Genomic DNA, 17,006 nt, shown 5'->3' with positions numbered 1-17,006 from the left:
TATAAGATACAACCACAATAACAATATATCAGATGAACTTTTACAAGACAGTACACAATGTCGTTTAAACACAAATGAAATTGTTTTAGCATCCACTACTGGTGTAGTAGGTGGGATTCCAACTACTATTATCCTAGATACAGGTGCAGCTGTGAGCGTTTTATCTTTTAATTTTTATAAAAAGATGTGTGAATTGGAACCTGTGCCTGAGTTTCCTGCCCAAAACTGTAAAATAACTACTGCTCTAGGTAATAAGTCATGTAGGGTTACGAAGCAAGTTTTTGTAAACGTTAAAATAGGTAATGGAACCGTACAATGGCCATTCCTGGTTGTACAAAACCTTGTGACAAATTGCATATTAGGAATAGATATTATGAGCGAGAAGGACTGCATTATAGACTTCTCCAAAGCTAAATGTATTTTAAATGATAAAGGCAGTGTAATTATTATTGATTTGGACAGGAGAACTCTAAAGCATGACAAACACTGTACAGGGTACAAGGTACAGTTAGTACTTGACAAAGACATTCAAGACATGCAAACACACTCATCTGACAGAGAGCTAATGGACTTGAAAACATTGCTTGATCATAAGATAAGTGAAGCTACAGCTCTCAGTGTACATGAACGTATAAAACTACAGGAAGTGTTATCCAAATATTTACAAGTTTTTACCAAACGATTAGGTGTTATCAACACGTATGTGTACAAGATTGAAGTTAAGCCTCACAAGATCTTCTACCATAAGACATATAACGTACCGTTATCTCAACGACCTGCTGTGTGGCAAGAATTAAAACAAATGTTAGACTGGAAGGTCATTGAACCATCCACCTCACCTTATTGTAGTCCTCTACTTGTTGTCAAAAAATCAAATGGAGGCATTAGGTTAGTGTTAGACGCACGAGCTATTAATGAAATAATTTTACCGGTTCACACAAAACCTGAAAATTTAGAAGAGCAATTACAGAAATTTCTAGATGCAAAATATTTTTCCACAATAGATCTCGCTAATTCGTTTTGGCAGGTGGGTATCACTCCTGATTCTCGGAAATATACTGCATTTATGTTCGGGGGGCGAACCTATCAGTTTTGTGTTCTACCCTTCGGACTGAATGTCAGCTCTGGGGTATTCATTACAGCCCTGGATACCGTGCTTGGCGACGATTTAGTTGAGACAGTCACACACTATGTAGATGATATACTGATAGCTACACAATCCTGGAATGAACACGTTGACACACTTCAAAGAATTTTAGAAAAGTTTACAGGGAACTAAAAACATGTGTCATATGTCAAAAATCAAAACCTCAGAATTTATCCACAAAAACAGATTTACATTCTATTTTACCTGGTAGACCCCTGGAAATTCTGTGTACTGACATTAGTGGACCGCATCCAGCAAGCTCTGGAGGCGTCAAATATATCTTAGCTTTTTACGATATATTTTCTAAACATGTAAAACTTTATGCTTTAAAATCCGCCACTGCAAGTGCTATAATACGAAGATTCTCAAGTGATTACCTGACGCACGTGGGAAAACCTAAAGCAATTCTATCAGATAATGCAGCATACTACTCTGGGTACAAATGGAGAAATTTCTTGAAGGACAATAACATTAAAAGTATATTTATTTCGAGGTTTAGTCCACAATGTAACGCGACTGAGAGACTTTTCCGAGAATTAAATCGATTCATGAGGACCTATATTTCATCAAAACATACTAATTGGGTGTCCTACCTAAGTCTTTTCGAAGACGTACACAATAACTTAAATATTTACGATACAAATTACACACCTAACGAGATCATGTTCAATTGCAAACAGAACGATCAGTGGATAGAACCATTACCTAAGTTGTCAGACAAGGAAATCACACCTGAACAGAAAATAAAAGAAGTATTGACTACGCTGACACATCACGCACAGATACGAAACAAACATCACAGAAACATAATAAAAAGAAAACAAAAATTCGAGGTAGGAATGCTTGTACTACTTCGTACTCATCATAAATCTGTTGCACTCAAACGACGCAACGCTAAGTGGCGTCTGCTATATGAAGGACCTTATATAATTGTTAACATACCGCACCCTGGTGCGTATCTGTTACAACATCGTAGAACTAACAAAATTATTGGGCTATACGCACACCGAGATCTTAGAGCATTTCATGCTGAATAATGTAAAAGTCATACCCATCAAAATATTGCTAAGCAACTCGAAAAACTCTGTTGCTACAACACAGATAATAAGTAGTATAGAAATTTTCATTTCAGCGTTCCAGAGTCGCAGTTGAAGACAGAAGAACTTTTCTTTCAACGCCGCGGTTCCACCGAGAAGACTGAATATTAAAGTAAAATTTATGATTACGTAGCAGTGAGTGACATATTAATTTTTCACGGAACATTTGTTATTGTAGGTACCACTGACTTGATATGACACCTGACGAACTGACAGACGTCATCTGTGAAGCGATCTTTTACTTTGAGAAATAGATTAGACGCACATCTCTCAACACGAAAAGCATCTATCAGTAGTCAAGACCACACAGACACTCTACACACACGCACAAAACGCGAGGAATCGAACATTTTCTCTCTCTTACTATTTTGAATATTTATTGAGTAGTGAAAACGCCTGGTCTTGCCTACTGATGTAATGAATGTTGTGTCTAACCTATCTTAATTTCAGATGACATCACAAAAAACATCGATAATATCCCAGCAAAACCGCTAAAGAGGATGTAAATATCTGCAATTCATGTAATCAAATATGACACAATGTAATAACCTATAGCTATGTAATGATGATGTAAACATGTTTATGTGCAACTGTATTATGTTTATGCTAAGAAAATATGTGACGTGTGTATGTATTATTACTTATGTTTTTTTTTAAACTGATGTATAATGTAACTGTTACTGTGTGAAAATTTGAACGATAACGAGTGCCAAAATGTGAAAAACTTTTTTTTAAAAAAAAAAAAAAATTGCGTAGTGAACCACTATTCACGGACATTAACGTACATTACTAAGTCTGCAACTACGCAGAAACCTATGTGAAAGAAACTGTTAATGACATTCATGATGCATCGTACCTTTGTTAACGCGATGAACGATTTCTTCGATGAGTAACCACGAACATTTAGGTGAGCTATATTTAAAAAAAAAAAAACTGAATATGTGAAGTGCATAATTCGTGCATCGTCTAGCGACATTACTACAGTACCCAACTTCAAGATGTTAACTGGATTAAATGGACACAAAGTGCCTGTCCAGAAAACAACACGACGGGTGGAAGAATTTTGGTTGGAACTTCAGGGAATGAAATGTTCTCGAAATGTGACGGACACGCTTACCTGGACTGTCCAAGGATCGACGCCAGCTATGTGCCGTCCGAGGTTCTGCAACCAAGCTTCCACGGAATATCGAAAACGAACTGCATATGGACTAATTACTCGACGGGTCACGTCTGATCTGTAATAAACAATGCTTTTTGTCACAACGAGCTGCATCACAACGACTATAATGGAAATAGGAAATGGACATGCTTATGTATCAATCACGTTGTTATACAACGATGTTACTGTGATCAAAAAAAAAAAAAAAAAAAAAAAACTTTACCACGACGACACTAACCTGTGAAACAGTACTGTGCAGTAGACGAATATAAACTGTAATAACGACACCATGTGTATAGGTCAACGCACCTGAAAAATACGGACATTTTTCTTTGAAGCATTTCATTGCAATGCTATGTAACTAAGAACATTCAACAATCTAAAGTTGTATTGTATTATAACAAATATTGTAATTTTAAAACTAAGTTACCTGTCATAGAATGTAGTCTTCATATGTAATCTTGGTGGAATATTTTCTTTGTGCAACGACTAAGAAATGCGCGCGCACACGAACAATATGAACTGCAATACTGTGCCGCGTGATCTAAATTTACGAAATAACGGCAGTGCCGTAGTTACACAGACGCTTCTGCGCATGCGCGCACTCTGTTTTGCCAACATAAGAACTTTTTCGGCGCACGCGCGTCATTCAAATTTTGTGTATAATATACAGTATAATGTAAGTCATGTAAATAGTTGTAGATAACTTAGATTTTCTTGTGCCTTTAGGTGAATTGCTCGCCTGCAGGTGTGTCCTTTCGCCTCGCAATTCAGGGGGCAATATAAAGGCACATTTGCATGCCGAGCGTGAGTTTCCTCGGAAACGCGAGATATTAATTAAATAAATAATCAGTGACAAATAAATAAAGCCTATGGCACACAACTGCAGCGCTGTGTCGCTGATAAAACAAAAGTACATTTTTCGTTAGTCGTATGTTTGATTAAAAAAAAAGGAAGAGCTCTCGTTGAAGTGGTGCGAGAAGCACGTATTTTAGTTTATTGTCTGGCACACCGCCATATTTCATGATATAGAAAATTGCAACCATACTAGGCACTCGATTCTGTAAAGAATTTATATTTATAAAAGTAAGTAGGATTATGAACTGTAGGCTTATTCATTGAATATATCTGATTTAACTAACTGTGTAATTTTTTGTTTAGTAGACAATCACCTCTGTACGACGTTTTGGCATGGCTGGCAAATTATTGTAATATTGAGATTTAGATTATGAGTCCGCACCTACCGCAGCAGTCTTTGGAAACGATTTAATTACGAAGTCCGATTATTTCAGTTTTATTTCACGGTCAACTACGAGTAACATTGCCTTTACGAAAAAGCCATTGTCAAGCGTCTGATACCGAATAATCAAAACCTGACGACTCATAGGAGAGCCAATCAGACAGATAAAAATAATTAATATTTTATTTTATTTTATTTTATTTTATTTATTTTATAAATTGCTGTGTTTCATCGTCAATAAAAAGGTCCATGGAATACAGGAAACCTGAAGTGAAGCGTCGGAATCTAAAACTTGGCTCACAGGAGAGGTTCAAATCATAGAAAGTGAGAGTGTCTATCCACTCGTACATAAGTCGGCATTATGCCTTTTGTATTAAATTGGGATGCGATTTCTGTGTTTCATCGTCAATTAGAGGGTCCAAGGGATACAGTAAACCTGAAGTGAAGCATCGGAATCTAAAACTGGACTCACAGGAGACGTTCAAATCATAGAAAGGTAGAGTGTCAGTCCTCTTGTTCTTAAGTCGGCATTGTGCCTTTTGAATTTAATTCCGATGCAATTTCTGTGTTTCATCGTCAATAAGAACGTGCAAGGTATACACGAAACTTGAAGTCAAGCATCGGAATCTGAAACTGGACTCACAGGAGGTGTTCAAATCATAGAAAGTGATAGTGTCAGTCCTGTTGTACTCAAGTTGGCATTGTGCCTTGTGTATTAAATTCAGATGCAATTTCTGTGTTTCATCGTCAATAAGAACGTCCAGGGTGTACACGAAACCTGAAGTCCAGCATCGGAATCTAAAACTGGACTCACAGGAGAGGTTCAAATCATAGAGAGTGAGAGTGTCAGTCCTCTTGTACTTAAGTCGGCATTGTGAATTTTGTATTAAATTCGGATACAATTCCTGTGTATCATCGTCAATAAGAAGGTCCAAGGGATACAGTAAACCTGAAGTGAAGCATCGGAATCTAAAACTGGACTCACAGGAGAGGTTCAAATCATAGAAAGCGAGAGTGTCAGTCCTCTTGTACTTAAGTCGGCATTGTGCCTTTTGTATTAAAATTCGGATGCAATTTCTTTGTTTCATCGTCAATAAGAAGGTCCAAGGTATACATTAAACCTGAAGTGAAGCATCGTAATCTAAAACTGGACTTACAGGGGAGGTTCAATTCATAGAAAGTGTAAGTGTCAGCCCTCTTGTACTTAAGTCGGCATTGTGCCTTTTGTATTAAATTCGGATGCAATTGCTGTGTTTCATCGTCAATAAGAAGGTCCAAGGTATACAGGAAACCAGAAGTGAAGCATCGGAATCTAAAACTGGGCTCACAGGAGAGATTCAAATCATAGAAAGTGAGAGTGTCTATCCTCTCGTACTTATGTCGTCATTATGCCTTTTTTATTAAATTCGGGTGCGATTTCTGTGTTTCATCGTCAATATGAGGGTCCAAGGGGTACAGTAAACCTGACGTGAAGGATCGGGATCTAAAACTGGACTCACTGGAGGGGTTCAAGTCATAGAAAGTGTGTGTGTCACTCCTCTTGTACTTAAGTCGGCATTGTGCCTTTTGTATGAAATTCCGATACAATTTCTGTGTTTCATCGTCACTAAGAAGGTCCAAGGGATACAGTAAACCTGAAGTGAAGCATCGGAATCTAAAACTGGACTCACAGGAGAGGTTCAAATCATAGAAAGTGAGAGTGTCAGTCCTCTTGTACTTAAGTTGGCATTGTGCCGTTTGTATTAAATTCCGATGCAATTTCTGTATTTCATCGTCAATAAGGAGGTCCAAGAAATACAGTAAACCTGAAGTGAAGCATCGGAATCTAAAACTGGACTCACAGGGGAGGTTCAATTCATAGAAAGTGAAAGTGTCAGTCCTCTTGTACTTAAGTCGGCATTGTGCCATTTGTATTAAATTCGGATGCACTTGCTGTGTTTCATCGTCAATAAGAAAGTCCAAGGGATACAGTAAACCTGAAGTGAATCATCGGAAACTAAAACTGGACTCACAGAAGAGGTTCAAATCATAGAAAGTTAGAGAGTCAGTCCTCTTGTACTTATGTCGGCATTGTGCCTTTCGAATTTAATTCGGATGCAATTGCTGTGTTTCATCGTCAATAAGAAGTTCCAAGGTATACAGGAAACCTGAAGTGAAGCATCGGAATCTGAAACTGGGTTCACAGGAGAGGTTCATATCATAGAAACTGAGAGTGTCAGTCCTCTTGTACTTAAGTCGGCATTGTGTCTTTTGAATTTATTTCCGATGCAATTTCTGAGCTTCATCGTCAAAATGAAGGTCCAACGGATACAAAAAACCTGAAGTAAAAAAACGGAATCTAAAACTGGACTCACAGGGGAGTTTCAATTCCTAGAGAGAAAGTGTCAGTCCTCTTGTACTTAAGTCAGCATTGTGCTCTTTGTATTAAGTTCGGATGCAATTGCTCTGTTTCATCGTCAATAAAAAGGTCCATAGTATACAGGAAACCAGAAGTGAAGCGTCGGAAGCTAAAACTGGGCTCACAGGAAAGGTTCAAATCATAGAAAGCGAGAGTGTCTATCCTCTCGTACTTAAGTCGGCATTATGCCTTTTGTATTAAATTGGGATGCGATTTCTGTGTTTCATCGTCAATTAGAGGGTCCAAGGGATACAGTAAACCTGAAGTGAAGCATCGGAATCTAGAACTGGACTCACAGGAGACGTTCAAATCATAGAAAGGTAGAGTGTCAGTCCTCTTGTTCTTAAGTCGGCATTGTGCCTTTTGAATTTAATTCCGATGCAATTTCTGTGTTTCATCGTCAATAAGAACGTCTAAGGTATACACGAAACCTGAAGTCAAGCATCGAAATCTGAAACTGGACTCACAGCAGGTGTTCAAATCATAGAAAGTGATAGTGTCAGTCCTGTTGTACTTAAGTTGGCATTGTGCCTTGTGTATTAAATTCGGATGCAATTTCTGTGTTTCATCGTCAATAAGAACGTCCAGGGTGTAAACGAAATCTGAAGTCCAGCATCGGAATCTAAAACTGGACTCACAGGAGAGGTTCAAATCATAGAAAGTGAGAGTGTCAGTCCTCTTGTACTTAAGTCGGCATTGTGAATTTTGTATTAAATTCGGATACAATTCCTGTGTATCATCGTCAATAAGAAGGTCCAAGGGATACAGTAAACCTGAAGTGAAGCATCGGAATCTAAAACTGGACTCACAGGAGAGGTTCAAATCATAGAAAGTGAGAGTGTCAGTCCTGTTGTATTTAAGTCGGCATTGTGCCTTTTGTATTAAAATTCGGATGCAATTTCTTTGTTTCATCGTCAATAAGAAGGTCCAAGGTATACATTAAACCAGAAGTGAAGCATCGGAATCTAAAACTGGACTTACAGGGGAGGTTCAATTCATAGAAAGTGTAAGTGTCAGTCCTCTTGTACTTAAGTCGGCATTGTGCCTTTTGTATTAAATTCGGGTGCGATTTCTGTGTTTCATCGTCAATATGAGGGTCCAAGGGATACAGTAAACCTGAAGTGAAGCATCGGGATCTAAAACTGGACTCACTGGAGAGGTTCAAGTCATAGAAAGTGTGTGTGTCACTCCTCTTGTACTTAAGTCGGCATTGTGCCATTTGTATGAAATTCCGATACAATTTCTGTGTTTCATCGTCACTAAGAAGGTCCAAGGGATACAGTAAACCTGAAGTGAAGCATCGGAGTCTAAAACTGGACTCACAGGAGAGGTTCAAATCATAGAAAGTGAGAGTGTCAGTCCTCTTGTACTTAAGTTGGCATAGTGCCGTTTGTATTAAATTCGGATGCAATTTCTGTGTTTCATCGTCAATAAGAAGGTCCAAGGTTTTCAGAAAACCTGAAGTGAAGCATCGGAATCTAAAACTGGACTCACAGGAGAGGTTCAAATCAAAGAAAGTGAGAGTTTCAGTCCTCTTTTCCTTAAGTCAGCATTGTGCCTTTTGTATTAAATTCGGATGCAAATTCTGTGTTTCATCGTCAATAAGAAGGTCCAAGGTATACAGTAAACCTGAAGTGAAGCATCGGAATCTAAAACTGGATTCACAGGGGAGGTTCAATTCATAGAAAGTGAAAGTGTCAGTCCTCTTGTACTTAAGTCGGCATTGTGCCTTTTGTATTAAATTCGGATGCAATTGCTGTGTTTCATCGTCAATAAGAAAGTCCAAGGGATACAGTAAACCTGAAGTGAATCATCGGAAACTAAAACTGGAATCACAGAAGAGGTTCAAATCATAGAAAGTTAGAGAGTCAGTCCTCTTGTACTTATGTCGGCATTGTGCCTTTCGAATTTAATTCGGATGCAATTTCTGTGATTCATCGTCAATAAGAAGGTCCAAGGTTTTCAGGAAACCTGAAGTGAAGCATCGGAATCTAAAACTGGACTCACAGGAGAGGTTCAAATCATAGAAAGTGAGAGTTTCAGTCCTCTTTTCCTTAAGTCGGCATTGTGCCTTTTGTATTAAATTCGGATGCAATTTCTGTGTTTCATCGTCAATATGAAGGTCCAAGGGATACAGCAGACCTGAAGTGATGCATCAGAATCTAAAACTGGACTCACAGGTGAGGTTCAAATCATAGAATGTGAGAGTGTCAGTCCTCTTGTACTTAAGTCGGCATTGTGAATTTTGTATTAAATTCGGATACAATTTCTGTTTTTCATCGTCAATAAGAAGGTCCAAGGTATACAGTAAACCTGAAGTGAAGCATCGGAATCTAAAACTGGACTCACAGGAGAGGTTCAAATCATAGAAAGTGAGAGTGTCAGTCCTCTTGTACATAAGTCGGCATTGTGCCTTTTGTATTAAATTCGGATGCAATTTCTGTGATCCATCGTCAATAAGAAGGTCGAAGGTATACAGTAAACCTGAAGTGAAGCATCGGAATCTAAAACTGGACACACAGGAGAGGTTCAAATCATAGAAAGTGAGAGTGTCAGTCCTCTTGTACTTATGTCGGCATTGTGCCTTTGTATTATATTCGGATGCAATTTCTGTTTTTCATCGTCAATAACAAGGTCCAAGGCATAAAGTAAACCTGAAGTGAAGCATCGGAATCTAAAACTGGACTCACAGGGGAGGTTCAATTCATAGAAAGTGAAAGTGTCAGTCCTCTTGTATTTAAGTCGGCATTGTGCCTTTTGTATTAAATTCGGATGCAATTGCTGTGTTTCATCGTCAATAAGATGGTCCAAGGTATACAGGAAACCAGAAGTGAAGCATCAGAATCTAAAACTGGGCTCACAGGAGAGGTTCAAATCATAGAAAGTGAGAGTGTCAGTCCTCTTGTACTTAAGTCGGCATTGTGTCTTTTGAATTTAATTCCGATGCAATTTCTGAGCTTCATCGTCAAAAAGAAGGTCCAACGAATACAAAAAACCTGAAGTAAAAAACCGGAATCTAAAACTGGACTCACAGGAGAGGTTCAAATCATAGAAAGTGAGAGTGTCAGTCCTCTTGTACTCAAGTCGGCATTATGCCTTTTGTATTAAATTCGGATGGAATTTCTGTGTTTCATCGTCATTAAGAAGGTCCAAGGTATACAGTAAACCTGAAGTGAAGCATCGGAATCTAAAACTGGACTCACAGGGGAGGTTCAATTCATAGAAAGTGAAAGTGTCAGTCCTCTTGTACTTAAGTCGGCATTGTGCCTTTTGTATGAAATTCGGATGCAATTGCTGTGTTTCATCGTCAATAAGAAGTTCCAAGGTATACAGGAAACCAGAAGTGAAGCATCGGAATCTAAAACTGGGCTCACAGGAGAGGTTCATATCATAGAAAGTGAGAGTGTCAGTCCTCTTGTACTTAAGTCGGCATTGTGCTTTTTGTATTAAATTCGGATGCAATTTCTGTGTTTCACCGTCAATAAGAAAGTCCAAGGGATACAGTAAACCTGAAGTGAATCATCGGAATCTAAAACTGGACTCACAGGAGAGGTTCAAATCATGCAAAGTTAGATAGTCAGTCCTCTTGTACTTTTGTCGGCATTGTGCCCTTTGAATTTAATTCGGATGCAATTTCTGTGTTTCATCGTCAATAAGAAGGTCCAAGGTATACAGTAAACCTGAAGTGAAGCATCGGAATCTAAAACTGGACTCACAGGAGAGGTTCAAATCATAGAATGTAAGAGTGTCAGTCCTCTTGTACTTAAGTCGGCATTGTGCCTTTTGAATTAAATTCGGATGCAATTTCTGTGTTTCATCGTCAATAAGAAGGTCCAAGGTATACAGTAAACCTGAAGTGAAGCATCAGAATCTAAAACTGGACTCACAGGGGAGGTTCAATTCATAGAAAGTGAAAGTGTCACAACTCTTGTACTTAAGTCGGCATTGTGCCTTTTGTATTAAATTCAGATGCAATTTCTGTGTTTCATCGTCAATAAGAAGGTCCAAGGTATACAGTAAACCTGAAGTGAGGCATCGGAATCTAAAACTGGACTCACAAGAGAGGTTTAAATCATAGAAAGGTAGAGTGTCAGTCCTCTTGTACTTAAGTCGGCATTGTGCCTTTTGAATTTAATTCCGATGCAATTTCTGAGCTTCAATGTCAAAAAAAAGGTCTAACGGATACAGTAAACCTGAAGTGAAAAATCGGAATCTAAAACTGGACTCACAGGAGAGGTTCAAATCATAGAAAGTGAGAGTGTCAGTTCCCTTGTACTTAAGTCGGCATTATGCATTTTGTATTAAATTCGGATGCAATTTCTGTGTTTCATCGTCATTAAGAAGGTCCAAGGTATACAGTAAACCTGAAGTGAAGCATCGGAATCTAAACTGGACTCACAGGGGCGGTTCTATTCATAGAAAGTGAAAGTGTCAGTCCTCTTGTACTTAAGTCGTCATTGTGCCTTTTGTATTAAATTCGGATGCAATTGCTGTGTTTCATCGTCAAAAAGAAGGTCCAAGGTATACAGGAAACCAGATGTGAAGCATCGGAATCTAAAACTGGGCTCACAGGAGAGGTTAAAATCATAGAAAGTGAGAGTGTCTATCCTCTCGTACTTAAGTCGGCATTATGCCTTTTGTATTAAATTCGGATGCGATTTCTGTGTTTCATCGTCAATAAGAGGGTCCAAGGGATACAGTAAACCTGAAGTGAAGCATCGGAATCTAAAACTGGACTCACAGGAGAGGTTCAAATCATAGAAAGGTAGAGTGTCAGTCCTCTTGTACTTAAGTCGGCATTGTGCCTTTTGTATTAAATTCGGATGCAATTTCTGTGTTTCATCGTCAATAAGAACGTCCAAGGTGTACACGAAACCTAAAGTCAATCATCGGAATCTAAAACTGGACTCACAGGAGAGGTTCAAATCATAGAAAGTGCGAGTGTCAGTCCTCTTGTACTTAAGTCGGCATTGTGCCTTTTGTATTAAATTCGGATGCAATTTCTGTGTTTCATCGTCAATAAGAAAGTCCAAGGGATACAGTAAACCTGAAGTGAATCATCGGCATCTAAAACTGGACTCACAGAAGAGGCTCAAATCATAGAAAGTTAGAGAGTCAGTCCTCTTGTACTTACGTCGGCATTGTGCCTTTTAAATTTAATTCGGATGCAATTACTGTGTTTCATCGTCAATAAGAAGGTCCAAGGGATACAGTAAACCTGAAGTGAAGCAACGGAATCTAAAACTGGACTCACAGGAGAGGTTCAACTCATAGAAAGTGGGAGTGTCAGTCCTCTTGTACTTAAGTTGGCATTGTTCCTTTTGTATTACATTCGGATGCAATTTCTGTGTTTCATCGATAACAAGAGGGTCCAAGGGATACAGTAAACCTGAAGTGAAGCATCGGAATCTAAAACTGGACTCACAGGAGAAGTTCAAAACATAGAAAGGTAGAGTGTCAGTCCTCTTGTACTTAGGTTGGCACTGTGCCTTTTGAATTTAATTCCGATGCAATTTCTGTGCTTCATCGTCAAGAAGAAGGTCCAACGGATACAGTAAATCTGATGTGAAAAATCTGAATCTATGACTGGACTCACAGGAGAGGTTCAAACCATAGAAAGTGAGAGTGTCAGTCCTCTTATACTTAAGTCGGCATTGTGACTTTTGTATTAAATGCGGATACAATTTCTGTGTTTCCTCGTCATTATGAAGGTTCAAGGGATACAGTAAACCTGAAGTGAAGCATCGGAATGTAAAACTGGACTCACAGGAGAGGTTCAAATCATAGAAAGGTGGTGTGTCAGTCCTCTTGTACTTAAGTCGGCATTGTGCCTTTTGAATTTAATTCCGATGCAATTTCCGTGTTTCATCGTCAATAAGAACGTCCAAGGTATACACGAAACCTGAAGTCAAGAATCGGAATCTGAAACTGGACTCACAGGAGGTGTTCATATCATAGAAATTGAGAGTGTTAGTCCTCTTGTACTTATGTCGGCATTGTGCCTTTTGTATTAAATTCGGCTGCAGTTTCTGTGTTTCATCGTCAATAAGAACGTCCAAGGTGTACACGAAACCTAAAGTCAATCATCGGAATCTAAAACTGGACTCACAGGAGAGGTTCAAATCACAGAAAGTGCGAGTGTCAGTCCTCTTGTACTTAAGTCGGCATTGTGCCTTTTGTATTAAATTCGGATGCAATTTCTGTGCTTCATCGTCAATAAGAAAGTCCAAGGGATACAGTAAACCTGAAGTGAATCATCGGCATCTAAAACTGGACTCACAGAGGAGGTACAAATCATAGAAAGTTAGAGAGTCAGTCCTCTTGTACTTATGTCGGCATTGTGCCTTTTGAATTTAATTCGGATGCAATTACTGTGTTTCATCGTCAATTATAAGGTCCAAGGGATACAGTAAACCTGAAGTGAAGCAACGGAATGTAAAACTGGACTCACAGGAGAGGTTCAAATCATAGAAAGTGGGAGTGTCAGTCCTCTTGTACTTAAGTTGGCATTGTGCCTTTTGTATTAAATTCGGATGCAATTTCTGTGTTTCATCGATAACAAGAGGGTCCAAGGGATACAGTAAACCTGAAGTTAAGCATCGGAATCTAAAACTGGACTCACAGGAGAGGTTCAAAACATAGAAAGGTAGAGTGTCAGTCCTCTTGTACTTAAGTCGGCACTGTGCCTTTTGAATTTAATTCCGATGCAATTTCTGTGCTTCATCGTCAAAAAGAAGTTAAACGGATACAGTAAATCTGATGTGAAAAATCTGAATCTATGACTGGACTCACAGGAGAGGTTCAAACCATAGAAAGTGAGAGTGTCAGTCCGCTTGTACTTAAGTCGGCATTGTGACTTTTGTATTAAATTCGGATGCAATTTCTGTGTTTCCTCGTCATTATGAAGGTCCAAGGGATACAGTAAACCGGACGTGAAGCATCGGAATCTAAAACTGGACTCACAGGAGAGGTACAAATCATAGAAAGTTAGAGAGTCAGTCCTCTTGTACTTATGTCGGCATTGTGCCTTTTGAATTTAATTCGGATGCAATTACTGTGTTTCATCGTCAATAAGAAGGTCCAAGGGATACAGTAAACCTGAAGTGAAGCAACGGAATCTAAAACTGGACTCACAGGAGAGGTTCAACTCATAGAAAGTGGGGGTGTCAGTCCTCTTGTACTTAAGTTGGCATTGTTCCTTTTGTATTACATTCGGATGCAATTTCTGTGTTTCATCGATAACAAGAGGGTCCAAGGGATACAGTAAACCTGAAGTGAAGCATCGGAATCTAAAACTGGACTCACAGGAGAAGTTCAAAACATAGAAAGGTAGAGTGTCAGTCATCTTGTACTTAGGTCGGCACTGTGCCTTTTGAATTTAATTCCGATGCAATTTCTGTGCTTCATCGTCAAGAAGAAGGTCCAACGGATACAGTAAATCTGATGTGAAAAATCTGAATCTATGACTGGACTCACAGGAGAGGTTCAAACCATAGAAAGTGAGAGTGTCAGTCCTCTTATACTTAAGTCGGCATTGTGACTTTTGTATTAAATGCGGATACAATTTCTGTGTTTCCTCGTCATTATGAAGGTTCAAGGGATACAGTAAACCTGAAGTGAAGCATCGGAATGTAAAACTGGACTCACAGGAGAGGTTCAAATCATAGAAAGTGGGAGTGTCAGTCCTCTTGTACTTAAGTTGGCATTGTGCCTTTTGTATTAAATTCGGATGCAATTTCTGTGTTTCATCGATAACAAGAGGGTCCAAGGGATACAGTAAACCTGAAGTTAAGCATCGGAATCTAAAACTGGACTCACAGGAGAGGTTCAAAACATAGAAAGGTAGAGTGTCAGTCCTCTTGTACTTAAGTCGGCACTGTGCCTTTTGAATTTAATTCCGATGCAATTTCTGTGCTTCATCGTCAAAAGAAGGTCCAAAGGATACAGTAAATCTGATGTGAAAAATCTGAATCTATGACTGGACTCACAGGAGAGGTTCAAACCATTGAAAGTGAGAGTGTCAGTCCTCTTGTACTTAAGTCGGCATTGTGACTTTTGTATTAAATTCGGATGCAATTTCTGTGTTTCCTCGTCATTATGAAGGTCAAAGGGATACAGTAAACCGGAAGTGAAGCATCGGAATCTAAAACTGGACTCACGGGAGAGGTTCAAATCATAGAAAGTTAGAGTGTCAGTCCACTTGTACTTAAGTCGGCATTGTGCCTTTTGAATTTTTATTCCGATGCAATTCCTGTGTTTCATCATCATTAAGAAGTTACAAGGTATACAGTAAACCTGTAGTGAAGCATTGGAATCTAATACTGGACCCACAGGAGAGTTTCAAATCATAGAAAGTTAGAGTGACAGTCCTCTTGTACTTAAGTCGGCATTGTGCATTTTGTATTAAATTCCGATGCAATTTCTGTGTTTCATCGTCAATAAGATGGTTCAATGGATACAGTAAACCTGAAGTGAAGCATCGGAATCTAAACCTGGACACACAGCAGAGGTTCAAATCATAGAAAGTGAGAGTTTCAGTCCTCTAGTACTTATGTCGGCATTGTGCCTTTTGAATTAAATTCGGATGCAATTTCTGTGCTTCATCGTCAATAAGATGGTCCAAGGGATACAGTAATCCTGAAGTGACGCATCGGAAACTAAAACTGGACTCACTGGAGAGATTCAAATCATAGAAAGTTAGAGTGACAGTCCTCTTGTACTTAAGTCGGCATTGTGACTTTTGTATTAAATTCGGATGCAATTTCTGTGTTTTATCGTCAATAAGAAGGTCCAAGGTATACAGGAAACCTGAAGTGAAGCTTCGGAATCTGAAACTGGACTCATAGGAGTGCTTCAAATCATAGAAAGTGAGAGTGTCAGTCCTCTTGTACTGAAGTCGGCATTGTGCCTTTTGTATTACAATCGGAAGCAATTTCTGTGTTTCATCGTCATGAAGAAGGTCCAAGGTAAACTGGAAACCTTGAGTGAAGCATCGGAATCTAAAACTGGACTCACAGGAGAAGTTCAAATCATAGAAATTGAGAGTGTCAGTCCTCTTGTACTTAAGTCGGCATTGTGCATTTTGTATTAAACTCGGATGCAATTTCTGTGTTTCTTCGTCAATAAGAATGTCCAAGGTATACAGGATACCTGAAGTGAAGCATCGGAATCTGAAACTGGACTCACAGGAGAGGTTCGAATCATAGAAAGTGAGAGTGTCAGTCCTCTTCTACTTAAGTCGGCATTGTGCATTTTGAATTTAATTCCGATGCAATTTCTGTGTTTCATCGTCAATAAGAACGTCCAAGGTATACACGAAACCTGAAGTCAAGCATCGGAATCTGAAACTGGACTCACAGGAGGTGTTCAAATCATAGAAAGTGAGAGTGTTAGTGATCTTGCACTTAAGTCGGCATTGTGCCTTTTGTATTAAATTCGGCGGCAGTTTCTGTGTTTCATCGTCAATAAGAACGTCCAAGGTGTACACGAAACCTAAAGTCAATCATCGGAATCTAAAACTGGACTCACAGGAGAGGTTCAAATCACAGAAAGTGCGAGTGTCAGTCCTCTTGTACTTAAGTCGGCATTGTGCCTTTTGTATTAAATTCGGATGCAATTTCTGTGCTTCATCGTCAATAAGAAAGTCCAAGGGATACAGTAAACCTGAAGTGAATCATCGGCATCTAAAACTGTACTCACAGAAGAGGTACAAATCATAGAAAGTTAGAGAGTCAGTCCTCTTGTACTTATGTCTTCATTGCGCCTTTTGAATTTAATTCGGATGCAATTACTGTGCTTCATCGTCAATAAGAAGGTCCAAGGGATACAGTAAACCTGAAGTGAAGCAACGGAATGTAAAACTGGACTCACAGGAGAGGTTCAAATCATAGAAAGTGGGAGTGTCAGTCCCCTTGTACTTAAGTTGGCATTGTGTCTTTTGTATTAAATTCGGATGCAATTTCTGT

The sequence above is a fragment of the Schistocerca serialis genome, chromosome 2 (genome assembly GCF_023864345.2).
Source record: "Schistocerca serialis cubense isolate TAMUIC-IGC-003099 chromosome 2, iqSchSeri2.2, whole genome shotgun sequence".
NCBI classification, from domain to species: Eukaryota; Metazoa; Arthropoda; class Insecta; order Orthoptera; family Acrididae; genus Schistocerca; species Schistocerca serialis.
This window is presented reverse-complemented; position numbering follows the sequence as displayed.